The following is a 26,944-nucleotide window of genomic DNA, read 5'->3' as shown; positions in this document are numbered from 1 at the left end:
AAAGCCTTGAAAGGCAGAGATTCAGACAGAACAGATTTTAGAGATAAGATGAAAATGTAAAAAGGCAAGAGATGAGTTCAAGAAATTATTAGTAATCTAGTTTGGATAGGAAACAGTCAGTGCATGGACTGTAATACAAAAAAAGGCTAGAAAAGTATTTTGGAGCTAGATTGTGGAAGGCTTAAATTCCAGGGTCAGAAGTTTGTATTTTATCCTTTAGACCATAGAGAGGTATTTTAGCCTTTGAGAAAAGAAATGCCATGGTTAGTAAGCCTACGCATTCAATCGATCACTCAATCAACAAGCATTTATCAATAACCTGCTATGTCCGAGGCACTGAACTGAGTGCTGGGGATGCAGAAGAGTGAAGCAATTCCTATAGTCAAGGTGCTTATATTCCAACATTCATGTGATACCCAGGCTGCTTCTATACCCTCCTCTCATCAGGATGTCTTAGTGAGGACTTTAGCGTTGGCTCCCCAGGGATGTTCAATTCACTGTTCTGTCCTGGTTTTCTGCCTTTAGCTAGTTAGCATTCTCCAGATCCTCTTTCTTCTAGCACTCTTGCACATAGAATTAACAAAAACAAACAAACATTGCCTTCTATCTTAGAATAACACTAAATATATCCATTCTGTGTAATACTATGTAAAGCAGAAGAGCAATTTAGAATCAATACTATGTGTCGATTCTATGTAATACTATGTAAAGCAGAAGAGCAGTAAGGGCTAGACATTTGGGGTTAAGTGACTTGTCCAGGGTTACACAGATGAGAAGTCTCTGAATGCCCCTAGAATTCAGAGCCTTCTCAGCTGTGTAACCCTGGAGGTTATCTTACCCAGTCAAATCTCTGGCCCAGTGGAAGACTATCCTCCATAAGATCTTTGTAGCCATTTTGTAGTTTAAACATTTCCATGTGTTACAGAGTACTGAATTTTAGAAAATTCTTCTCTTTTTTTTGAGCCAAAACTTCCTCTTCTTCCAGAAAGCTCTACTACTCAGGGCAGTTACCTTCTCTACTTCCTTCTCTTCATACTACCCTTAACAAGAGGACAGGTCTTAGAGGGGCAGCTGGGTAGCTCAATATTTTCCTTATTGTAGATAGTCACCCGAATATAGATGACAAGAACAAAAGGGCACATGTTTGTGAATGCGTGGGGGGGTGGTACTAGATTTTTGTTAATAGATAATGAGGGGAGGTCTAGACAGCTAGTTGGCTTAGTGGATAGAGAGACAGGCATAGAGATAGGAGGTCCTGGGTTCAAATCTGTGTTCAGATACTCCCCAGCCCTGTGACCTTGCACAAGTATTTAATCCCCATTGCCTAGCCCTATTTTGGGCCAACCTATGGCATGCTCCCTTCCCCCTCTCTGTTGTCCCTGAGGACATTTCTCCCATGACCCACCCCTCTGCCCAGCAGCCTAATAGGAGTGCTTCCTCCCTCCTCTCTCTGGGGTAAGGTGGGGGACTTAAATATGGTGTCAGGGTTGCAGTTTGGGCACTCAGTCTCTAAAAGGTTCACCATCACTGGCCTAACCCTAACTGCTCTTTTCTCTTAGAACAGATACTTGTATGGATTTTAAGAGAAGGTAAGAGTTTTTTAAAAAGAGGATTGGTTTTAGAAACAAATCTAGGAGATGGGTAGAAGAGTTTGGCAGATTATGGCATTCCCAAAACGCCATAAGAGAGGGCACAGGCATGAACTCTGGACAGGTATCTTCTGGAAGAAGGAATGAGAAGAGGAAACTGTGGTGATAGTGGAATTTGGGTTGCCATTCCAAAATTTCTTCCTTTCCAAGCCTTGATGCCATATCAGAAAAAGGTATGTATGTACAATGACTGTGAACAAAACATGAGCATCACAGACACCACAAACCATGACAAGTATAAAAGACAAAACATATTTGGGACCAGATCACTGAGTGGAGGGTTGGCAGGATATACCTACAGTATACTTTTAAATTTAATACACACTATTAACAATTTCTCATCACTTGTCTAGACAATCAACAATAATTAATCCTCAAGCATATTCCACAGCTCCCCTGTATATGGACAATAAATCTTGAATACTAAATTCATACCTAGAAACATAGAAAACATATAAATATTGAGATGAGTCTATAAACTGGGGAGGGAGGAAAAGGAGTAGAAATATGGGATCTGATGGAGAGATGATGGGAGAGGACAGGTTTTTGTTTAGTCCAGGAAGACTAAAATTTTCTGTGACTCAGTTTCTTCATCTGTAAAACAGGGGGGAAATATCTCAATGCTATGTGTCTCATAAAGTTGTTGTGAGGTGATAATATATGTAAAAGTGCTTTGCAAAATTTAAATTGCTAAATAAGTGTCAGTTACTATTAATCTCCAGTTATCATCCATAAGAATTACAAATCTCCAAGACTGTTTATATTGAGTGGAGTTTTGCTTTTATTCCTTTGAATAAATAAAATGTGTCATTATTTTTACATACATTTTTAAAATTTTCAAAAAGAAAGTTCCATTTTTATTATTATTGCCAATAATAAAAAGGCTTTATTATTTATTAACTTTATTGGGGTTTTTTTTACGTCTTTAATTAGGAGGTTTGGGATTCAGTGGGCTTTGGAATTCCATGGATCTTTCTAGGGATGGAACCCATTCTGACTGACCCTAGTCTAGATCCCTGAGACTTGCTGCCAGGTAATAGCCATAACCCAGTGAAAGTGTGTTCCAACAATTTTAGCACAAGGAGCTTTGCAGGGTAAAGGGATAGAGTTAGGTAACTTTCCCTTCTTTATGTTACTCAATAGACAGAAAGTTACTACAGTACTTCCTTGAAACCTCTTAGACTTGAAATGCTTTTATGGTAGGAACAGAGCGGGAAAGACCTGGCAGAAATCTCAGCAGCAGTAGCAGCATTGTTATCATCCTTTATATTTCAGAGAATAATAAAAAGTAAGAGCTGGCAAGGGCAACCCAGTCATTTTACAATGGGCCAATGAGGCCAGACAAAGAACTGGATTTACTCAGAGTCTGAAAACTGGCCAGTGACTTGACTGAGCTGAAACTAGAAGAAGTTAGGTTTCTCCCTAGTATCCTGGGGCTCTAGTAGAGTTTTTAAACTTTAATTAACTCTTTTCACCCTTATCTCTGGTCCTTTTGCAGATGAATCAACTGATAAAAAGAAATAAGAAGAATGTGGCAGGTATGTATGGCCAGGAGCTAAAAGGTAATATGAATCTATGAATAAATGTGTCTTGTCCCCAGATATATGCCACTGGAATTATTCAATGTAACTATTATATTTAATTTGGAGTTTGCAGAATAGTTTGTTTCCTGTTGGAGAGCTGTGGATTCTTTGAAGGCCCCTCATTTTCTGGGCATAAAAGTTTCCTGTATTATTTTTTGCATGACAGAGTTCACATTTTTTGACTTGTGTTGTTCTGGGAGACCTTTAATATTTAACTTAATTTAAGCCTTTAATTTCTGGGATGAATAAAAATGCTTACTGAAGTTTCCCCCAAATGTCCTTGGGGGGGAGGCAACTGGGTAAGATTGAGAGCCAGGCCTAGAGATGGGAGGTCCTAGGTTCAAATCTGACCTCAGACACTTCCCAGCTGTGTGACTCTGGGCAAGTCACTTGACCCCCATTGCCTAGCTCTTTACCACTCTTCTGCCTTGGAGCCAAAACACAGTATTGACTCCAAGATGGAAGGTAAAGGTTTAAAAAAGAAAGGCTAAACCAGGTTGAGGTTAATTAACAGGTCTTGAATGCATTGGTGAGTTAGAGGAATTTCAGATACTAGCTGTGTGACCCTGGACAAGTAATTTACCTCACCTTTACCTCAATTTCCTCATCTATAAAATGAGCTAGAAAAAGAAATGATAAACCACTCCAGTATCTTTGCCAAGAAAACCCCAAATAGGGTCATGAAGAGTTAGACATGCCATGGATTGAAAGCCAGGCCTAACAGGAGGTCCTGGGTTCAAATCTGACCTCAGCTACTTCCTAGCTGTGTGACCCTGGGCAAGTCACTTGAACCCCATTGCCTAGCCCTTACTACTCTTCTGCCCTGGAACCAATATACAATATTGATTCCAAGGTAGAAGGTATGGGTTTAAAAAAAACAAACCAGCCAGAACAACAATGTGTGACATGATCTAACCTGTGCTTTAAGAGACTCAATTTGATAACTTGGTACAGGATGAATTGGAGTGGGGAGACCAAACAAAAGGTTGTTTGCAATAGCTGAGGTATGAGGTGATGAGGGTCTATACCAAAGTGGTGACAGTGTCACAGGAGAGAAGGGGGCAAATGCAAGAGATGTAATGAAGGTGGAATTGACAGGACTTGGCAACAGATTAGATAAGGGGGATGGTGAGAGTGAAGAAAAGTATGACACTTAGCTTCCAAGCCTGGGGGAGTAAAATTCTTAGGAAAGTTAGGAAAAGGGTAAGGCTTAAAGGGAAAGATGATGAGCTCAGTTACTTATGTACATGATGAATTTAAGATGTGTATAAGAGTAAAAATAAAATAGAACATTTTTTTTAAAGATGTGTGTGAGACATAGTTTGAGATGTCTAATAAACAATTGGAGATGTGAGTCTAGAATTAGGAGAGAGGTCAGGGCTGGATAAGAAGATCTGAGAATTCAGCATAGAGATGGAAATTGAATCCATGAGAACTGTTGAAATCACAGAAAGAAAAGAAAAGAGGGTCCACGACAAAGTTTTGGGGAGCTATAGTTAGTGACTATGATCTAAATAAAGATCCAGCAAAGACTAATAAAGAGCAATCAGACAGGTAGAAGGAAAACCAAGATAATGTCAAAGAAAGTGTCAAAGGCTGCAGAGAAGGCAAGGAAGAGGAGGATTGAAGAAAGATCATTAATTTTGGTTTCTGGGTATTTGTGTATGGGTAAAGGACAGCTAGATAGCACAGTGGATAGAGTGACATGCCTTGATAGTCAGGGAGATTCATCTTCCTGAGTTTAAATCTAGACTCAAACACTTACTAGCTGTGTAACCCTAGGCAAGTCACTTATGCTTGTTGGCTCATCTGTTAAATGAACTAGAGAAGGAAATGGTACTCCAATATCTTTGCCAAGAAAACCCCAAATGGGGTCACAAAGAGTTGGATAAGATTGAAATGGCTCAACAGCAAGGCGCCATTTGTTGTATATACATGCAAGAGTTGGTTTGTATGTATGTGTCTGCCAGGGTAGGGTCCATCTTTGTGTGGGTCAGTTTCTGTGTGTGTGTTTGCAGAGTGCTTGGATTTCTAGTAGCAGGCATAAAGTTATAGCTCCTTGGCTCCAAAGGGAGACAAGAGCTTAATGAGAACTTTAAAGGAGTCAGAATTTAACTCTTTGGAGTCTCCAAGACTCCTAATAGCTCTAGGTCCAATTTAGTTAATTAAATATTGATTAAATTCTTACCATGTACTGAGCACAAGGCTAGCAGAGATACAAAGCTTACATATGACACAATCTCTCCCCTCATATGAGAGCTTACCATCTAGTAGACTATCCTCTACAAATGACTATGTTATAAAAATATAATAACATATAATAAAAAGTGTTTCATGCAAAACCCAGTGGAATTGCGTGTTGGCTATGGGAGGGGGTGGGAGGAGGGGAGGGAAAGAACATGAATCACTTTACCATGGAAAATTTTTCTTAATTAATCAATTAAATAAAAAATTTAAAAAATAATAAAAAGTGTTTTACATAGTATGTCCAATTGCTACCTTAGGTTCTAGTCTTGGCCCTCATGTGTACCTTCTCCTAAAACTTAGCTCATTAGACCCTATCAGTGCCCTTCCCATTAATAATCATTCAGTAGATATTGGTGGTTCTTTAAAGAAAGACATTTACTCAAATTCTTTAGTAAGAATAATAGTTGTAAAGCATTATATAACTGTTCTATAACATTAAATATGGTCCTTAGCCCCTGCCCAAAACTGGAATGTGCTGTCCTATAAATTCTCCTATTGCGAGTGGAAAACAAACTTAAAGTACAATAGTAGTGAGAAATATGTTCTAGGTGCAAGTGGTCATGACAGCTCCTGACTAGAGAACTACATGTCCTTGATGTCCTTTCTTTCTCTGGAGTCTTCATGAAGTTCACTGCCAGGCACTGGATAGAGTATCAGCTGGACAGATCATTCAGCTGTTAAGTTATCCCCTCACTGGACTCTGCTGTTGCTGGGCTGGACTGGGCAAGATTTTAGGAGGCTGTGGGGTCCCAATTGCTGCCCTAAGGGCCAAACAAGTCTTTTAGAGCTTCCGGGTAGATTCTGGCCAGAGCTAGGCAGGTAGCTGGATTACTAGACAGCTGCTACCATCCTGGGCCAAGCTGGTCACTTGGCTTCAGGGCTCTTCCATGGGTATGGCATTTCTGCTGAACTGGTTGATCTTCTGGGTCACTTGGACTCTACTCAATAAATGATTGTAGTCTCTATCAACTCTAGCCTCTGACTCAGCTGGGTTTTATGATACTTTGGAATGTTCTTTGCAGCTGGAATGGGCATGTGCCCTTTCAGTGATGGCAGTGACCCTTAGTCTATGATTGGTAGAACTCCTTTTCCTTTGACTCCCTCAGAGCTTCAGTTCTGACATTTGTCATCTCCAGCCAGAAGGTGAGAGAAATCTAGTCTCTCCTAATTCAAGAATTCTTGGTTCCTCCAGTGAAGAACCCTACCTATATTTAGAGTGACCAGCCAGTTCATTTCTAGATTCCTACTGTGTTCTTATGTGGGTAAGTGGTTGGAGACAAAGGTGTAGTGGCTACATACATCCTCTTCATTGTCTGGCCTTTTCATGTGCAATTGAGCTATTCAATTTTCAGATCCCTTCCAAAGCAATCTCTCTCTCTCTCTCTCTCTCTCTCTCTCTCTCTCTCTCTCTCTCTCTCTCTCTCTCTCTCTCTCTCTCTCTCTCTCTCTCTCTCTCTCTCTCTCTCTCTCTCCCTCCCTCCCTCCATCTCTGTCTCTCCCCCCTCTCTCTGTCCCTCTCTCTCCCCCCTCTCTCTGTGTGTCTGTCTCTCTCTCCCCCTCTTTGTCTTTCTCTCCATTTCTCTCTCTGTGTGTTTCTGTCTATCTTCCCCCTCTGTCTCTCCCTTTCTCTCTGTCTCTGTCTCTCTCTCTCTCCCCCTCTGTCTCTGTCTGTCTTTTGTCTCTATTTCTGTCTCTGTCTCTGTCTCTGTCTCTGTCTCTCTGTCTCTGTTTCTGTCTCTCTCTGCAGAAGACCAATATAGGTATTGGGGATTAAGTGACATATCCAAGAGTATCCGAGGCCAGATTTTATCCCAGGACCTACCCTAGACCTGGCTCTCAACCCACTGAGCCACCTAGCCTCCCTCTCCTTCATTTCTGAGATTCCCCCTTATATTTAATCTTTGCCTTTGCCCTATCATGCCTTCAGCTCTTTTTGAAGTCATGCTCTTATACATTTATTATCTCATTATTTCACAATGACCTGGCAAAAATAGGCTTTTTACTGATAATTTAAGGATGAAGAAATTGAGATTACAGGACATAGCTATAGTCACTTAGCTGGTTAGTATCAGGGATAAGTTTTGAACTCAGATCTCTTCTAATCAAGTCTAGTACTCTTTCTACCACATCAGCCTTCTATGCCAAGTTGGAGTGAGGGTGGAAGGTAACTTTATGAAGGAAGTGGCATTCAAATTGTTTTTTTTAGGGTGAAGGAAGGAATTCAGCTGTGGCAAAGAGAAGAGGAAGGCAAAGATTCAATTCCAAGCATAGGGAGTATGAAAATGGAAGATATGAGGGAGGATATTCTGTGTCTAGAGAAGCTGAGGCACAGGGGTAAAAAAGGGTGCAATGTGAAAGCAATCATGAGGTAGTCCATTTTGACTTGAACTCCATGTTGTGGAAGACCTTAAGTATCATGCATTTGAATCGTATTCAGTGCACAAAAGGGAAACAGGGAAGGGCTTTGAATAGAGGAGTAGCATGATAATATCTTATCAATATATACTTAGATACAAATATGCATCTGCCTATCATCTTCCTAGGTAGAGAGATATCTCTCTACACACAATGCACATACATATAGAAGTTCAGCCTAGAGATTAATTTGGATCTTCAAAGGGTAGGAAGAACTTTAAAAGGTGGTGAGAGGAACATGGGAGGTTTAGGTAGAGATGGGGACTAGAAAACATTTGAATTTCACTCCTATTGGCTTTATAGAATAAAGTCCAAGTACTCTTATCCTGAAAAAGGTGGGATTATAGTAGGGAATAATGTAGACGTGGAAGGGACAAGATGTAGTAGGAGATTGAATATGTGAAGTAAGAGGAGAGCTCTACAGGACCCACGATTGTGCAAATGAGTGGCTGGATAGTGTCACTGGTAAAAAGAGCTCAGATCGATGTTTAGGGGGATAGATAAGGAACTTCGGAGGATTTCCCACCAGCCCAGTCAAACGAGTTTTGGGGGACCTGTGCACATTTCCAGATCTTTGCCACAACCCTCCACAAGTCGCCGCAGGCTATCCGGAAACTACTCAAGGTAGGAAGCATTGGGATCTAGCAGCTGTTCAAGTCTGCCCTAGGGCGCGGCGCCGGGGAGAAGTGCAGGATGTACCCCGCACGTCCCCCGAGTTCAGACCGCCAAAGTGCGGAGACCTGGATCTGGGCACTCCTGGGTGGCTCCAAGTCCCTCAGGCTGGCGGGATCCCCTATTGAGAACGTCGGAGCCCCAGCCCCAAGAGGGCTAAATGGCTCCAGCTCCTGGGCTGGGGTCAGGGCGCGGCGGGCGGGGTGCTGGGGGCGGCGCTACGAGGCGCCCAGCCAGGACCGAGATGGTGACGTGCGCGGGGTACGTGCTCTGCCGAGCGAAAGGCTTTAAAAATCGCTCTCAAAGCTGCTGCTCCTGCAGCTGGAGAAAGCAGGACCTGGAACCTTTTGGTGTGGCGGGGGCGGAGCCGGGAATCGGAGCCGGAGCCTAAGCCGGCGGGAGGGTCGAGAGCCCTGGGACCAGGAGCGCAGGTACCGCGGGTGGAGCTGACTGCTGGGGATGCTTCTGCTCTGGGTTCTGCTCGGCTCAGGCAGCGGCGAGAAAACCCCTTCTTTCCTCTCTTTCCAGACGATCTAGGAAGAGCAGGTGGCCGACTCGCCCCGGGCGGAGCGGTCCAGTTTCATAGCCGGCGGGGCGCACCCAGGCCCTGGAGCCGAGGCAACCGGGCACAGTTCCTTTTTTTGTGGGGTTGAGCGGACAGTTCTAGGCCGGCTTCGGAGGAACTGGGGCGGGGTGGGGAGCACAGAAGGTGCTCAGCCCCCTCTTGCCCCGATATCTCCTTTTCCCACTCCCCTCTCCTTGCCTCACCATGTGGCTGCGTTGCTAAACGTCCCTCTTCCCATAACCAGTATGGGAATCAGGGGGACACCCTTTGTAAGGGAGCTGCCGGCTTCCTTTCTCGAGGTTCAGAGACTCCCGCGTCCCAAGTCCCTCACACTGTCCCGGGACAACACCTCATCCCTCCACGTTGATCCCATCTCCAACCCATTCATCTTTCCAGTCCAGAGAGTCTCCGTCCCCATCCCTGCTCAGACCAGCCTAGCCTCTGGTTCGGGGCCCTTCCCCCAACGTGGTACTCCCTTGCCTCCTCTTAACCTAGAGCACTGGCCGGGCGTGGGGCTCAGTCTTCCCTTTCCCTTTTACGGCTAGGGACCTTGGCTTACAGCCCTGGCGCGGCCTCCTCTTGGGGACCTTTACGTCGGGGTCCTGGTTGGCTGGCTTTGGGCTCTGGGCCAGGAGGTGGCCGGACAGTAGCAGTGATCAGGCTCGCGTTACTCAGAGAGAGAGTATATAAATAGCTCTCGCCTGTGGCTCGCATGGGCTGGGCTTAGGGGCAAGAAAACTCTTCCTTCACTCACTCGGAGCCCCTCCACCCTCCAGTCCCACACCAGTCTGAGGTGTGGCTATAGCCGGCCCTATGACCTGGTGAGGTGCTATAAATGGTTCTGCTGTCCGGGGTATCATCCTCATCTGTTCATGGCTCTCATACTGACTCCCCTTGTCCACCCCAACCCCAGGTTTGAAAGAGACCAGGCCCAGAAGGCGCCCGAGTCTTGAGTGGGCAATTCTCACCAGAGGACCGCGTGGGTTCTGGATTTTGTTCTTGCCTCTTGATCTATGTACTCAGCTCTCCGGAGGTCACATCAGGTTTTCACAACATGGTTCTGGGTTTCTAAAAGTGACTTTAGATGACCACCAGAGTCTAATCTTTTCCTTAGATCCCCTGCCAGAGGGGAAGAAATGCACACGTGCATTGGTTAACTTCTTCCGAGGGAAGACTGGAGGGACTAGGGCTCTACTCCTCTTTTGTCCTCTTTTTCCGTTCTTTTGGATTTGAAAAGCTTCACAATAACTAACTGCAAAGTCACACTGTGAAAGGATTTTTAGTGACTTCAGTTTTCCCAGTGTATTCCCAGAATCTGTTCTTATTGTCTGAAAAAGAGTTTCCATAGGGAGATTTTTCCTGCTCGATGTGACTTTGGATTTTTCTGGTGTTAAGGTTAGAGAGCTGGAGTTCTGGTATGTGCGTTGGGGGTGGTAATGGTAGATGGAGCAAGGCAGCTTTTTTGTTGTTTGTTTTAAACACAAGGCTGCATAGATGCCCCTCCGTATTCTTGTACAAAATGTGCATGTGGAGAAGCTATTCTTTGTATTTGTCTTTACTGTCCCATAACTGATGTTGCATTAGTGCTTTTATTGGTATTGAGAAAGGTTACAGTTTGCCAATTTCCTCTACCTTGAATTATAAAATTAAGAACTGTTAAATGCTTCTTTCAGCTAGATGTAGGAATAGCAGATTATTCCACAAATACAATAGTAGGTGAAATTGGCTGGCTGAGCGTCTAATCTTAAATTTTCCAGCCTCAGATCCTCTGTCTTTGGGTATGCTGGGATAAAATCAATAGCAACTGAATTCATTATCCTTACCATTCCTAACAGTTTAACTCTGTGAAACTTGGGAGTTCCCAATTTAAAACTGTTCCTTGTTCCAAAAAGTCACAGAAATGAATCATAGAACCATAGCCAGAGTAGTTATTAGAACTGGATGAAGGGGGCTTTGCCCTTGAGTGTTGACATGGAGGAGAATGTTTAGGTCCTTTTGTGGTTGGTGACAAAATGTCTCCTTGTTGATCGTGGTAGGGTCTCTTCTCTGGGACCATGCCACCTTCAGGCATGACTGTTCAGACACAGAATTCTCCTCTGCTCCTTTGTGATCCATCACCTCCCCATATGAGTTTGCCCCATGTGCCAGTCCACCTAGTTATAGATCTTAATTAGAACAGAAAAGAACCTTAGCGATGATTACTTAATATAGGAGGAAACAAACCCAGAGGACCCAAGGGTCTCCTTCAAGGTCACATTGCTGCATAGTAGTAGTAGACTCACTAACCCAGCTGTCTACACTATTAGTTCTGTGCTCCTCCTCCTCCGCCATGTGTGTCTACTGTTTATCAGAGCCAATGTCTCAGTTGCATGGCATTTGAGCTAAGGGGGTAATGTGATAGTGAGAAGGGTGAGTAAGGATGGTCTGGGAGCCAGGCACTGAGATTTTCAAAGTCCCATCCAGAGTCCAGGGTTCCTTTTCCCTTTTTCAGCACCAGATCCAGTCCACTCTAAGGAACATTCAGCACCTACCATATTGAAGACACTATACTTTGGATTGAAGACACAAAGACAAAATGAAAAGCTAGCCTTACCCTCTATGTGTTGACCTAAAAGGAAAGGGTATCTGCAGGTAAAATGACTTATCTCATCTGAGAAATGCCAAAGTTGGCTTTTAGAAAGGCATCAATAAGGAGCAGCTAGCTGGCACAACAAATAAAGCACCAGGCCTGGAATTGAAAGGATCTGGGTTCAAATTTGACCTCAGATACTTTCTGGCTGCATGACCCAGGGCAAGTCACTTAACTCTGATTACCTAACACTTTTTGCCCTTCTGTATTAGAATTGATACTAAGACAGAAGGTATGGAGAAAGAAAGGATGGAAGAAACCAAGAAAAGCTTCAGTAAGAGAAGATTGGAAGATAGTAAGGAGAAAATGCATGTGGAATTTAAGTTGATTTTGAAGGATTTTTAAAAATCAGAATATGAGAACCTCACACCTAGCTGCTTTCTATTGATCAAGAGGATCTGGAAAAGGCTGGAGGGAAAAAAATGTATAGTTTATATATATGAAGCACAATAATTTTTTGAGATGGGCAGGATGGAGATAATTTTACAGAAAAACAAATTCAGATAATTTATCCAAGGACTAATGTCAAGTAAGTGGTAGGTTTGAAAATCAAACCCAAGTCTTTTGACTTCTAAATCTAATAGCCTTTCTTTCTATTAGAACATATTGCCTGATTGGTTTTTGTTTTGAAAAAGGTGTAAAGCTGGAGCCAGTGAATGTGTGAGCACTAGATTTAGAGTTGAGGCCTGGGGTTCAAATTCCACATGTGTTGTACCATGTGTTGTATAGAGTACAAGATATGGTACTTTTTGGAGAGTCCTAAATCTTCTGACCTAAAGAAAAAGGGCCCTATGAGGGAATTTGAAGATGATATTGCTTGGGTGAACAGCCAAGAGGGTTGATGAAAGAACTGAACAGTCAGAAAGGGTCCCAAGGGTTTGGCTTCAGATCAGGTTGAGAGCAGAAGGGAGACTCCTAGAACTGAGGAGAAAGTTGAGGGATGCATCTCTTTGCCAAACTAAGTAAGGCACTTGGCTAGTTGGGAACCAAAGCCCTAAGATTTTCTGTAGGATCTAGGACTGGAAGGGACCTTGGGGGTCACCTTGTACAATCCCCTCCACCTACATTTTTCTTTTTTACAGATGAGGAAATTGGGAACCACATGATTAATCATTTTACCCTCCTCCCCTTCCATCCACGAGGCCAGCAGTTAGTGTCCAAACAAAGATAGTATGGACTGTGCAGCAGTCGGCTAGGAGCAGGCTCCCACACTTTAATGGTGGCAAGGAAGGTTTTTCAAAGTTGGTATGTCTCCTGAACTGCAGTCTTATCAGTTTGGAAGGCACAGGCCAAGTTTCTAGATGGAGAGATCCCAACCTTCTTCCAGAGTCCTTCCATGTCACGCCTATGGAAACTCAGAGTGGGGGTGGGCTCCTCCTGTTCTGGAACTGTGTCCAGGAAGGAGAACTATTTGGAATTACTGGGAAGTAGTGATGTCATTGAGAGTAACACTGGCATGTGACATGCATGGTTTGGTCTTGCTCTTTTTTAATCTTAGATTATCAACCCAGGAAGCACTGATATCCTAGCTGACAATCAACAAATGGCATAGCTTCATTGCTGCTTTCTAAGGGGACTGATACGTAAGTATTAGAAATCTAAGTGTTCAAGTGAAGTGTCAATCGATGTGGCAAACTTCACTGTCTTATTTTCATAAGTTGCTGCAGCCTATCCAACCTTCAGCAGCTTCCATTCTGATCAGTGAGCAGCTGCTGACATAGAGCCAAGACAATCCATCAAGATTACAACTTGCTGAAGGCTCCAATGATTGGCTAGCTTTATTTTTTTAGTAATTTAAACTAACTTTAAATTGTAAAAAAACTAATATAAAAAAATAAAAAACTAAAATTTAAAGACATGATATTATTGCATACTTAATAGACTCTAGCATAGTGTCAGTATAACTTTTACATTCATTGAGAAACCAAGAACATTTGTGTGACTTTATGAGTGCTCTGGAACTGAACTAGCAAGCAGTATCTCTGAGGTATGCCTGTACTATTCTAGCTCTCTGTAGATCATAGCTTTTATCAATGCCTGGAAAAGGGGGACCATTTTAGGAAATTAGGAGACTATCCAAGGATTAGGGGTTTAAAGCTAAAAGGAACCTTGGAGACCACTTAGTTCAACTTCAGCCTTTTAAAGTGTATAAACCAAGTCCCAGAGAGATGAAAGTGGTCATACATTACAGCTAGAATGTGTCAGTGATGGAATCTGAACGTGGGCCTTCCTTATACTGAATCTACACTATATAACTTGGTGATCCCCCATCCCCTCCATTGTCTTAAGACTCTGGTGATGGGAGTCAGGAGCCCTGGCTGTGCTCCTAACTGGCTACATAAAACTTTGCTGAGTTCCTTTTACTTCTTTAGTAATCATGTCTGTGTCACATTTGGATAATTCTCACAATATTTCAAACTTTTACATCATTTTTGTTATATTTGTTATGCCAATCTATAATCAGTGATCTTTGGTTCTGCAGCACCATGAACAGATCCTCAGTTTATTGCACATAATATTATTTTTTCAGTCCTTTCCTCTGCAAAATGAAGGGATTGTATTTCATCTCTTCAGTCGCTTGTATCTCTAAAGGTTCTGTGAATCTGTGGATGTCAAAGAAAGCTCCTAGATAATTCCTTTAATGTTTCTGGGACTGGCCATTCCTAGGTGAGCAGTAGGGGCCGGGATTGGTAAGGGGATTACTGTCAATCAGTCACTCAGGTATTTAAGAGAACGGTTGTTATTACTCAAAACGGAAACTGGGGAGACTGTATTCAGCAGCAGGCAACAGTCATATCCCCAAGATCCTAGTCACTTTTAAGGAAGGAGAGAGAAGTGTTCGGGGAGCCAGGCTTGTGAGTGTCTTCTGAATTAGTCACAAACTTCTGAGATCCTGGACAGATGTGAGACTGCTGAAGAAAAAGACTTGTCTGGGGGGCAGGGTGAGGGGGTTTCTTATGGCGTGGTTCAGAAGGATTTTGTGCCCAGGGTGCCAGGAGGATGAACTGGCTCCAAAACACGGGTGGGACAGCCTTGGGCTGCAAGCACTGCTGTCTCAGAGGGTGATGCCTGGAAAGGGTTGTGGGAGGAGGAGGAAGCTGTGGGTGTGAAAGATGAATGGGGTTCTGTGGTGCCAATACCTCAAAACACACAGCAGCTGTACTGTTGGGACTTTGGCTGACATACCTTGGGAGGAGGGAAATTCCATTGAAGTAAGGGGGTCCGAAGATCTGGCAGGGCAGAGAGGAAGGGAATTCTTCTAAGTTGTTTAGTTGAGAGGTCGCTGCCTGTTGGAGCCAGGAGGTGAGGCTGGCGGCAGCTGGCCCTGTTCCGAGTGGCCACTTCACCCAAACACTGTCGCTGGGGTGCCCAGGCTACAACAGAAGTTGTCTATTTCTGCAATTTGATGGAGTGTATACTCTGGTGAATACAGCGGTGCTGTGGGCACTTAGAGCTGAGTACTGGAGACAATACGGTAGCTTCTCCTCTCTGCTCCTCACGTTCCCCACGTCCTCTGGCAGCCGGCTTTCCTTTGAGCCATTCCGACTTGGCCAGGTCTTCTGAGGGGTGCAGGGAACATGGGGGAGGGGGGGGGCACAAAGCAGTGCAAAGCGTCCCCCTCCTCTTCCTTCTTCTGTAGCGACAGTCCCCACATGGACCAGAGTCCAGATTTCCCACCGTCAATGGGGTATTCAGTGAAATGATAGGATCTGGGAATGTCCCGGAGAGTTCCTGGTCAGAACGTGCCCGCGGGCGTGGGGCATCCACAGCTCGGGGGACCCCAGGACGGGACAAAGGAGGGTGAGATGGAGGTCAAGAAAAGCCAGATGCAGATAGTCTTCTCTTTGCAATTGAGAAAATGATGAGGTAGAAGAAATGGAGTTGATAAGAGCTGGAGCTGGATGAGGTCCAGTTACTCAGTAATTGGGAAATCTGCTATTGCCCGGGCCTCAAATGTAGTGAGGAAGTTTGAAGGGAACCTGGAGGGAGTTGAATTATAGCAGGAACCCTGCTCTTGCCTCAGGGGGCCGAGTTGGGAGATAAGAGGTGCCCCTGGTGAAAAAGTGACCAGGCCACTCCCTGAAGGGACTTCAGATAGTTAAATGATGGTGGTTTCTGGGAACTCCAGGGAGTGGCAGGCTCCAAGATTTGCATCCCCATTTTAGAAGCCAGGATGATAAGAAGGAGGGGGCAGGGAAGGAATCTGGTTAGGATGGTAAGTTAGTACCTTGGGGCCTTTCGTTTCACCCTATACCTATTCTAGTTTGTGTTCCCCAAGGTGGGATTTACAGGTAAATCCCATTCCCTCTCCATTTTGCCTTTGTGCTCATTGACCTATTATAGAGAGTTCTGGGCCAGTCTGGTTGGGATTTGTGCCTAATTCACTCATTTAACATATGTTTGTTGGGGACGGAAATATTGAGCTAGGCTTCTGAAGCCAAAGAAGATTTATGTTACCATTCTCCAAGAGCAACTAGGAAAGCTAAGATGCATAGAAAGAGAGAAGGGTTGGTTGTTGGCAGAATTAAGCCTGAGTCCTCAGGGCAAGACTCATGAAAGACCAAGCAGATCTGCAGATGGCCAAGCCACTGGGCAGCTCCCAAGGATTTACTGTTTCCCCTACATCCCTCACCCCTGTGAAAAGTACAATCGAGCCAGTCTGGCACTGCCAGACCCAGAGATCCATCCAAGAACATGAAGATCATAAGCATGGCCCCAAGGAAAGATGCAGGCGCTGAGCTGAGCGTTGTGGGTCATTGAAGCTTGATCCTTTTGGTTGGAGCAGAATAGTTAACTAGGAGGATGAAATATTGGGAAAGAGATGGGAATAAGAATTTGGATAGTGGCTACTTTAGTGCTTCATCCACTTAGCTAGAGGATGGCAATGTTAACTTGGAAATAACACAGAACTATTAAATAGTCAAAAAAAACCAAGTCTTTAATCAGGATAGGGATAAGTTCAGTATTTAATTCTTTACTCAGAGTCCGGCGCCACAACCTTTTCAGGGTGCAAACCCTGGACTCTGGGGATATTATCCCTGGGAGTGCCACAACACTAGATGACAACTCTGAGGAACAAAAGAATTTGGGGAACCTATATACCATTTGTGTAAGAGAAGAGGCTATTTACCATGGACACTAAAGGATCCTTAGCCTATGCTTAGTCCCAGTCAACTAGGATTGTCATTCTCCAGAGGGTCTCCCACTCAATCTGAAACTGCCAGCCTGGAATTCCCTTCAGGGTAGATTTACATGGGAACAGGGAATAAGTACAAACTTTGGGGTCTAACTATAAGCTAGTCCTGAAACTTGGGGTTCATTAGGTCCCACTAGGCCACAAGTTTGGGATTCCTAGATTCCATGTTGACAGCAACTTCAGGGGTATTGTTCAGTCTCTTCTGTCTTGTCCAGTTGTGTCCAACTCTTTTGGGACCTCATTTGGGATTTTCTTGGCAAAGATACTGGAGTCGCTTGTTGCAAGTAAACTATTTTTTAATAAGTTCTATGTTGTTAGAATTGCCTTATTTTCTAGATTTTACAGGTTGCCAGAATTGCCAGGAAATGTCAATCAAACCAGCCCTGAGGATCCCTCTTCTACATCTTAGCTTTCCCATTTTAAAGGAGGCTGCCTCTTTCTCACATATCAAAGGAAGACCCTGTTTCCTGTAACTTAAGCTGTTTAACTATCACCCCTACTGAGTAGAAATTTACTTCTTTGTTACAAACAAATTCCCTCACTTTTGAAATACTATAAAACTTTGTTGCTTAGTTCTTTCCTCTAGACTGATTCCAGGCTCCAGGCATGAGCCTTAATTCTCTCTTCAACGAAAATAAAGTTATGGCTGTTGCTTTTTGTTTATTTTTTTAAAGAGTTGCCATTTGCCATTTTCTCTCTCCAGCTCATTTTACAGACAAGGAAATGGAGGTAAATAGAGTTAAGTGAATCGCCCAAAGACACACTGCTTGTACCTATCTTGAGGTCAGTTTTGAAAACCATTTGGCTGCCTCAAGATACAGGGTATGTATAGTTGAGGTGAAGTGGAGGGAGTAGAGCCTGGGAAGTAAACAGAATGAGAAACGGGGAAATTAGGGTATTTGAGGAAGCAACATATTATATGAGGGTGGTAGCAGTTGGGATGGAGAGAGATTGAGAAAGACACTTGAACTCATTAAGAAAGAAAGGAGAATATCCTGGAAGTAGATAGCTAATTGTTGCCTGGATCTGTATTTAATGATAATTTTGAAAAGGGGAAACCTCAAAGGAATAATAATGGTTACTGTATGATGGTGTGGGAGAGTAGCAACAGGAAACAGGGAGTATTCAGCCTCCCCTATCAGAACCCCCAAGTGTGGGGGAAATTTGAGTGAAAGTGCAACCAATCCTGGAAGCTATGTCCGGAGGGAGCCAGGTCTGTCTGGGTGAGAGACAGAAGATGGAGGGGGTGAGAAAAGAAGAGTTGCAGGGCTTTTTTGTTTCTGTTTTGTGTAGCCTAGCAAGTAATTAGCAAGGTGCTTAAATGCTTACAGATTTGAATAATTTGCATTTTAGAAAATGAGTTCTTTCAGCATTCTTTATAGTCATCTCATTTTATCTACACAATCACCAGATAAAGAGACTAAGAAAGGTTTTGTAGTTTAGCATCCTTATTTTACTATTCCTAATTTAGGAACACTGGGAGCTAGGGTAGTTCAAGAGCTAGGGTAGTTCAGCAACAGATAAGAGCCCCAGGGCTGGAGTCAGGAAGACCAGAGTTCAGCTTCAGCTTCAGATACTAGCCCAGTGATCCTGGGCAAGTCACTTCACTGTTTGCCTCAGTTTCCTTATCTGTAAAATGAATCGGAGAAGGCAATGACAAACCACTCAAGTATCTTTGCTAAGAAAACCCTAGAAGGGCATATGAAGAGTCAGACAGAACTGAAAAATGCCTGAACAATCATAATTTTTTGAATAGTAGTTTTAAATAAAAAAATGGAGAAATTGAGCCTTGGAGAGATAAAATGACTTATCACACATATCACCCCAAGCTTTAGGACTCTTAAGCTCATCATTCTTTTAATTACAGTACCACACTGGTTTAATTTACCTTTTGGCTCTTGCAAAGACTCCCCAAGGGTTCCTAGAATGGGTGGGGCTACTTAAAACTGATTTCTTAGTCTCCAGGACTGAGCACCTAGGACTCTGCCAGCTTTAGGTAGGAGTGGTTCTGACTTGCTTCTGGACAAGTAGACTCTAGTTACAGGTGCACTCCATCTAGCTAGTCAGCTCAGAAGGAGAATGGGCAAAGAAGTATTTTCTGGAAGAGGTGCCCGAATTTCTTTTCTTTTTTTTAATTGAATTGTCTTTTTTTCAATTACGTGCAGAAACAATTTTAACAACTGTTTTCTGACATTTTGCAAGACGGATTCTTTCCCTTCCTCCCTCCCCAAGGTAGTAAATAGTTTGATTAGGTTATATCAGTGCTTTCCATGCAAATTTTTTCCATGCAAAAATTCCATGCAAAATTTCCACACATTTCCATATTTCCCATGTTTTGGCTGAGGACACATATCATATATATGATATTAGAACACCCAAATCTCACGAAGGAAGGTGTGCTTTGATCTATAATCAGATTCCAACAGTTTCTTCTTTGACTGTTTTTTTTTTTATCATGAGTCCCTTGGGGTTATCTTGGAACCTTGTTTTGCTGATAATGGTTTAATCCTTCACAATTGATCCTTGGTACAATATTTCTATGACTGTATACACTGTCTTCCTGGTTCTGCTCATTTTACTTTGTATCAGTTCCTCTAAGTCTTTCCAGGTTTTTCTGAATTCATCCCGTTCATTTCTTAAAGTGCAATAGTTTCCCATTACAACCATATGCCACATTTGAAGTTAATTATATTGCCCCAAATCATACAGTTGGAGTAAGAATTCAAGCCTGTCTTCCACCCTACCATTCCATTTACAACTCAGTTGATGGGAACTCCCTGACTTAGCCGGCTGACAATATGGAATTAGCTGGGTGCTGGAATAGGGGCGGTAGCCCCAGAGCTAGTTGGGGGGGGGATGGTCTGAAGTATTTGCATAACCTAAGAGTGAGGAGAGGGTGGAATCATCTTTATGTTGGCCCTACTGCAGGCCCCTTCCCTAAACTGGAGGCTTACCAGAATTTGGTATTACATCATTTGTATAGTATTGAGAACATGGACTTTGGTTCTGTGGGCCCTCAGCTCCATATATGATAGAGTCAAAAGGATGTTTGGGTCTGACCCAGAGAGAAAAGGGCCTTGCACAAATGTAACTGGTGGATGCAGACCACTCCCGCACCATCTACTCTCCTTTTCCCAATTGGAACGTAAGGAGGACTATCATTGTATTACTGTAGAAACTTGCCTGTGCATAAGGTGTCAGCTATAGGCATGGGTAGTATTTGGATACACAGTGAATCTGGCATACCTGTGGGAGCCCTTTCGTAAACCCTTTCCCAGTCCCCTGTCTGTGTTGGCACGTCTGGCCTGACCTCATCTAACTCTTTTATGCCATGCACTTGCTCCCTCCTCCTTCTCCCAGGGGACTTGCTCCTTCTTCAGCAGTGGTAGGCAGAGGGAAGGCAGGAAAACATTAAGAACTCTCTATATATTTGCTCTTTATATATAGTGTGTATTTGTCTCTCCATGAACCTATTTTCCTCCCAGCAGAACGTTACTTGAGTGTGTGTAATTAGAAAATCTTGAACCCTTGGACACCATCTCCCAGAATTCTTTTCTTGTCCCAAGAATCCTTTTCCCTTCGCTCATGTTTGTGTTTGTTATGTGTGTATATAATTGTGTGGCTCCTCCCTCTTCTCGCTCTCTTTTTTTTCCCCATATGCGAGGCTAGGTGAGCTCTCTCTGTTTCTCTAGCCTTTTTGCTTCAAGGTATTATTAACACATCTTATTAAATATAATACTTGGAGTATTTGGATATTAATTTTAAAATCTACAAGTGCAGGAATTATTTTGTGTCTCTAGCACCTTAATAAAAAATTGTTAAGTTGAACATTTATTTATTTTTTAATACCCGTACATTCTGTCTTGGAATTAATACTAAGTATTGGTTCCAAGGCAAAAGACTAAGGTAGGCAATGGGGGTTAAGTGACTTGCCCAGAGTCACCGTGTGACTGTGTGACAGCTAGGAAGTGTCTTGAGTCCAGATTTTAACCCAGGATCTCCCATCTGGAGGCCTGGCTCTCAATCCACTGAGCCCAAACTAGGTGCCCTGAACATTTATTGAATGCTTATTATGTTCTAGGGGCTGTGCAAGGACCCCTGGGGAATGGCCTCAATACCATATTCCTTCAGCATACAAAGGGTGGGGTATCCTTCCCCCAATGAAAGACCCACTGTTGCCCCAGTTCTCTTGGTTAGAAGGCAAGAGTATTGGGGTCAGCTGACACTTTGGGGACATGAGAAAAACAATGGAAAGGCAAGGCTAGGAGACTGCATCATTGGAGTAGCACCCAGCTGACCTATATCAATAAGGGACTTCAGATGACTCATCCAAGGTCTGACAGCAGGGTCAAGATTATGCTTTAGGGGTGGGGAGGGGGTGATCCAGTCTGAGTGAACTATATATGGCGCAGTAGCAAGGACATACTTCTGGACTCTAAACAAAGATGGGAGGATGGAGAAAGAAAAGGCTGCTTTGGGATTGTAGATGGAGTGGTAGGGTGGGAGAAAGGTTTGAATTCCTACTTCAGCTGTATGTCTGTGGGCAATATGACTAACTTCAAAGCCTCAGTTTCCCATTTAAAAAAGGGTTAAGAGGGGGCAGCTGGGTAGCTCAGTGGATTAAGAGCCAGGCCTAGAGATGGGAGGTCCTAGGTTCAAATCTGGCCTCAGCCACTTCCTAGCTGTGTGACCCTGGGCAAGTCACTTGACCCCCATTGCCTAGCCCTTACCACAGTATTGACTCCAAGACGGAAGGTAAGGGTTTAAAAAAAAAAAAAGGGTTAAGAGTTGAAAAGCTCCTTAGAATGTATCTGATCCAACCACTTCATTTTACCCAATGAGAAACCAAGGAATGGAGAGGTTGATTTATCCAAAGTCACATTGGTAGGAAATGGCAAAGGTGGGATTTGAACTGAGTTGTGTAGTCTTCAAATCCAGTGTTTGTTGTTGTGGAGAAAGCTTGGCACTATATGTATGTGAGTTGTTACTGTGGGCCGTGTAACCCTGAGAGACTCGCTAAACAACTTTCTATATCTTAGTCTGCTTCTAAGAAATTGGAGGGATCTTCCCAGTGGAAGATCCTAGCACAGAGGAAATGGCAGAACTCTCCTTGGCTCACCCCTGTCGGGCAGTTGGGGTGTTACTGGGTCACCAGCTTACCTACTGTGGGGTCATTTTCTTGTAGGCCAAATAGACTGTGGCCAAGGATGTAGATCTCAGAGTGGTAGCAATAGCCAGGAGCTTAGTCAAGATCTCTCAGTGAAAGAGGCTCTTTGGATGGAAAGCCAGCTCTGGAGAGGGGAGGACGTGGGTTCCATTTTGGCCTCAAACACTTCCTAGCTGGGTGGCTCTGGGCAAGTCTCTTACTGCTCTTTTGCCTTAGAATCCATACTTACTATCAATTCTAAGACAGAAGAGAAAGCGTAAAAAAAAATCTCTTAGTGAGAAGTGTGTCATCCAGAGGTATGAATTTTTCTTTGGGGAGAAATTGAATGCCTTTGCCTTGACTGTTCACGTGCCTGGGATGCTGTCCCTCGTGGATCCCTTCTGCTACCCGTGGCCTTTGTCCCCTCCCTGATGTGAGGACGGCTGCTTCTGTCTATTCTCTTTATATCTCGGAAGTACAGATTTATAGCTTTATTGTCTCGCCTTGAGGGCAGGGGAGGTTTTACTTTTTCGGGTTTTGGGGGGGTATCCCAATGTTTAGCACATCAGTCAGCATCTGGTAAATGCTGATTGACCGCCAGGAGTCAGTCCTGAGCATTCACCAGTGAAAGAGCCAAAGGTCCTAAGAGAGAAAGAAGTAGAGGCGAAGACAAAGTGAACTTATAGCTAAATCTCTTTATGTGTAAGGGCACATACATGTGCATGAAAGGCTAGCAGCTTACATGGTTCTTTCCCTTACTTTGAAACTGCCTGAGGGGCTGATGCTCATTATTCTGTCTGCTTTGGTCCAAGTCCTTAGCTGAATGGTGGATGCTCTCCTAGCTGGTGTTCCAAGTCTTCTGGATCCTCGGGACCCACTCTTGGCTTTGGGTAGTGAGGCTCAAGCAAGTAGGAAACCATGTAGCCAGGGAATAGGGTCAGAGCAGGGAGAGGGAAAGATGCCTAAGTCTGTGGGCAAGAGTAATACAGTAACAGTTAAGACTAGAATGTTGTTGTTTTTAATCCTTACTTTCTGTCCTACTAACTCTTAAGATATAAGGGCAAAGGCTAGGCAACAGGGGTTAAGTGACTTGCCCAGGGTCACACAGCTAGGAAATGTTTGAGGTCACATTTGAACCCAAGACTCTAGTGGATCTTGAAGATCATTTTACAGGGGGAAAACCCACAAAAAAACCAAAAACAACCCAAAGTCCAAAGCTGTGAAGAGACTTGCCCAAGATCATGTGGCTAAGTAGTAAGATGAGCTAGGACTGGAACCCAGGATTCCTGGTTCCCAGTCCACTAGTCTTTCTACCACAGCATATTGGAAATTGGGTAAAGTTTGATTTGGCCTGGTGGTCCCAGAAAATCAGTGGGATATAGTGGTTATAGAGCTCTTCCTTTCTTCTCTATAGATAGTGGAAGGGCAACTTATTTTTTAAATATTTAACTTGATGGTAATTCTTTTGGCCCCCAAGCCTGGGGCTGAGAAGGCAGGTTTTGTGGAGTAAGGGAAAGAGTAGGAAGTGTGTGAGACTGCAGAATTCTCCGGCTTATCTTTTGTAAACAGGAAGATTACAAAAGGGAAAGGGCCCCTAACTGGTCTTAAAAAAAAAAAGGAAAAAAAAGACTTCTCATTTTGCTTTGAAAACTTAAGTATTTAGTGGCAGCTAGGTGGCTCAGAGAATAGAAATCTGGCCTCGGACACTTGCCTGGCCTTTGCCCTTCTGTCTTTGAGAGTTGTTGGTAGGACAGAAAGTTAAGGGTTCTAAAAAAGATTATTGGGTATTTGTCAATCTTTGACACCAGAAATCAGCAACGAAACCCATTTGTCTAGAATAGGGCTATTTTCCTAAGAATTGAAGAGTATAAGCCTTTAAGGGAAGCTAGGATGGAAGGACCCAAGAGAAGCACAACTAAATGCCATCTTCCTTGTCCCTGTCAGCCACTTTTTTTGGAAGGCACCAAAAGAGCAGTCCTAAGAATAAAATAAAAATAAAAATAGCAGCTATCCCATCTTTATTTGTGAGATGCTGGAGAGACAAATGCTACACGAATCTCCTTAGCTCTCTAAAAAGACGACACCATCCCCTCTCAAACTCCAGTAAGTATTCTGGATATGTCTGTTGTGGTTGTGATCTAAAAGACTCATAAAATCTTATATACTGAAATGATCCAAAGGTAGTTGGAAATGGCATCAGATGTGGCTTCCTTTGAACCCTTCACCTTACCTTGAGCATCTGGCAGCATTTCCTTTTACCTTGTCATTTTTGGTTTCAGCAGAGAGATTGACAAGATTTGGTTCAATCCAGTAGCTTCAGGGTCTTGGGGGGGTAAGGGGTGAGTTTTGGCATGTTGACCACTTTAAAAAAAGACTCTTATCTTCTATCTTAGTATCAATTCTAAGACAGAAGAGCAAGTAAGGGCTAGGCATTGTGGGAAGGGAGGAGGTAAGTGACTTGCCCAGGGTCACACACAGCTAGGGAGTGTCTGAGGCCTGATATGAATCCAGGTCCTCTTGACTCCGGCACTGGAGCTCTATCCATTAAAAGTACCCAGCTGCTTGTATGCTGACCATTTTGCATATCTGGCTCCTGAATACTTCTCAGGAAAGGAGAGAGGCAAGTGTGGGTACAGAAGAAAGAACATTGGCTCGCTCTGGGATCAGATCTAGATTTAAATTTTGGTTTCTGCTTTTTACTTGAGTGACCTCAGGAACATCCCTGACCTTTTCTCTGGGCCTGTTTCCTTATGGGTAGTAAAACGCCTTTTGGTTGGGGGATTGAGGGAGGAGTGTTTGGACGCATTGATTTCTAAGGACCCTTTCAGGTCTGAAACCTGCGAAACAAAGAACATGGTGGCTGTCCTGCCTTGGGAGTTCAGGTGTCTGTCGCCACTCAACTCCACGTCACCCACTTGGGAAGGAGGGGAAGTGACCCGATTCTCCCCGAGGCCCCAAGGGAAGGCTTGCTTGGGTTATTTCTGGCTTGGGTATGTGGCTTTCCTATAGATAGGGCGGTTATAAATGTCACCAAAAGGCCACTCAGCTGGGCATTTGCGCACATGTGCCCAGCACTCAGGGGCCTGGAGCTTCTTCTTCCCGGCTTTCCTCTGCTCTTATTACAGTGCTCTATGAGGAATCATGCTTTGCTGGCCCAAACATGAGTTACCTCAACAAGCCTCTTAGCCCTGTTGAATCGTAGCACAACATGTTCTGCCTTTGAGCCTCTCTCCATGGGAAGCCAGTGCAGAATAAAGGATGGCCTAATCCTGCTTTAAACTTTCCTCATCTTCTCTTGCCTAACTTAGTCCGCAGGCTCTGGTGTTTATATGTTTTTAGAAAATCCCCTTTTTCTGCTAAATTGACTCCGGAATTGTCGGAGCATGCTAGATCAGTTCCCCAGAGGCAGGCTTTGGTTCTTAGGTTTCTCTCTTGGATTCCTAATCCTTTGTCACCTTCCTCCTCAGGATCTTGCCATCTCTTATTTTGTTTTTCAGCGTGCCCCTTCCCAGCCTTTGGGGAGAGATCAGTGTCGTCCTCCTCTCCGTCCCTGCCAGTCACCTGCCAATGCCTACATCCTGAGTTAGTCTGGAGGATGATGACTTGGTCTGAAATGCAGCTTGGTTCTGGGATGCTGGGTTTTTGACTTGGTTTGCCATTTACTGTGGGAGGGAGAAGCGTAGGAGTAGCAGACAAAAGCCAGACGTCTACCCCACAGAGACCAAAGACCCAGGTAGACTTCCAGCTGGAAAAGTGGTTACTTAGTGAGACTTGAAGTAGTTTGGTGGCCAGGCAAGGGGCCCATCATCAAAAAATTTTAGGACAAATCTGAAAACAAAAACAAAATGCCTTATATTCTTCTTCTATCTAGTTCCCATCAATTGTCATGGCTGCTGGAAAGCAGAATTTCAGGGACTGAGAGGTTTTCTCCATTTGCATGAACCAGTTCACCTGGATCTTCCCAGACAGGGTCTATGACATGCATCATCTCGTTTACAGACCTTTAATTTAATTTAATTTAATCTAATTTAATTTAATTTAATTCCTTCTTTCTGAATTTTAAGAAATTTCCCACGCATTCAAACTTTGTTCCCATCGTGCCATCTCAGACTCAGCCAGTAGAGTAGAAGGTGTCGGGAGATAGGTGTGCCAGGAATAGAAAGTTTTCTGCGTGGTCCTTTTGAGGTTTCCAGAAGGGGCGTCCAAGGTGTCTGCTTTGTCTCTGCCTCTGTTCTCCAGAGCAAGAAGTTAGGGACTGCTGCTCTGTTTAATAGGGACACTGATGACTTGTCAGTAAGTGATCAGCCAAATCTAGTCCAGCAGCAGCTGGCAGACTGCAGTTTTTGCATTTCTTTGGGGGAAGAAAGCCACAGCGACCTGAACTTCTGAAAAGAATGCCTTGAAAGATGGGGCCAAATTGTCTAGGATATTTTGTGGTGGTTCTCCACTCCTCCTGCTCTGTTATTAATGCTTTAGGTAATGTGCTGGGGATTCTGCTACACTGCTGAGGATACCACAACAAAAACGATCCTTTTCCTTAAAGGTTTTTTGGTCTGTTTTGTTTTAGCTTAAAGGATCCTGAATATTACCAATGCTAGGCCCAAACAAGAGACTAGATCTTTGAAGTCTTCCTTCTAGCTCTAACACTGCCATTTAAAAAAAAAATAACTTACCTTCTGTCATAGAACCAATACTAAGTATTGGTTTCAAGGGCAGAAGAGCAAGAAAGGATAGGCAAATAGAATTAAGTGACTTTGTTCAGGGTCATATAGGAAGTAATGCCTAATGTTCTATGAGAGGACCTCTAGGGCAGTGATTCCAATTATATCTTAGTGACTTTT

General features: G+C 43.7%; 2 protein-coding genes across 6 annotated transcripts in view; one reads left to right on the top strand and one right to left on the bottom strand.

The window, feature by feature from the left end:
• SLC16A3 (solute carrier family 16 member 3) overlaps positions 1-26,944 on the top strand; it is a 78,939-nt gene that overhangs the window by 41,726 nt on the left and 10,269 nt on the right. The window contains exons 2-3 of one of the 4 annotated variants that reach the window (XM_007482803.3): positions 3,148-3,187; positions 13,259-13,343. The gene's annotated coding sequence lies outside the window, so the exon portion shown is untranslated. Of the gene's footprint in view, positions 1-3,147; positions 3,188-8,839; positions 8,998-10,821; positions 11,763-13,258; positions 13,344-26,944 lie in introns of those variants that run through there. The other 3 variants (XM_007482801.2, XM_056817287.1, XM_007482802.2) reach the window with 3 other exon arrangements.
• CSNK1D (casein kinase 1 delta) overlaps positions 18,388-26,944 on the bottom strand; it is an 82,847-nt gene continuing 74,290 nt past the window's right edge. Inside the window, exons 11-12 of one of the 2 annotated variants that reach the window (XR_008916435.1) lie at positions 22,863-23,071; positions 18,388-18,586 (exon numbers count right to left, since the gene is read on the bottom strand). The gene's annotated coding sequence lies outside the window, so the exon portion shown is untranslated. Of the gene's footprint in view, positions 18,587-22,778; positions 23,072-26,944 lie in introns of those variants that run through there. The other variant, XR_008916434.1, reaches the window with a different exon arrangement.

The sequence above is a fragment of the Monodelphis domestica genome, chromosome 2, assembly GCF_027887165.1.
Source record: "Monodelphis domestica isolate mMonDom1 chromosome 2, mMonDom1.pri, whole genome shotgun sequence".
NCBI lineage: Eukaryota > Metazoa > Chordata > Mammalia > Didelphimorphia > Didelphidae > Monodelphis > Monodelphis domestica.
Note: the sequence above shows the minus strand (reverse complement) of the source record. Positions and strands in the feature narration are given on the sequence as shown.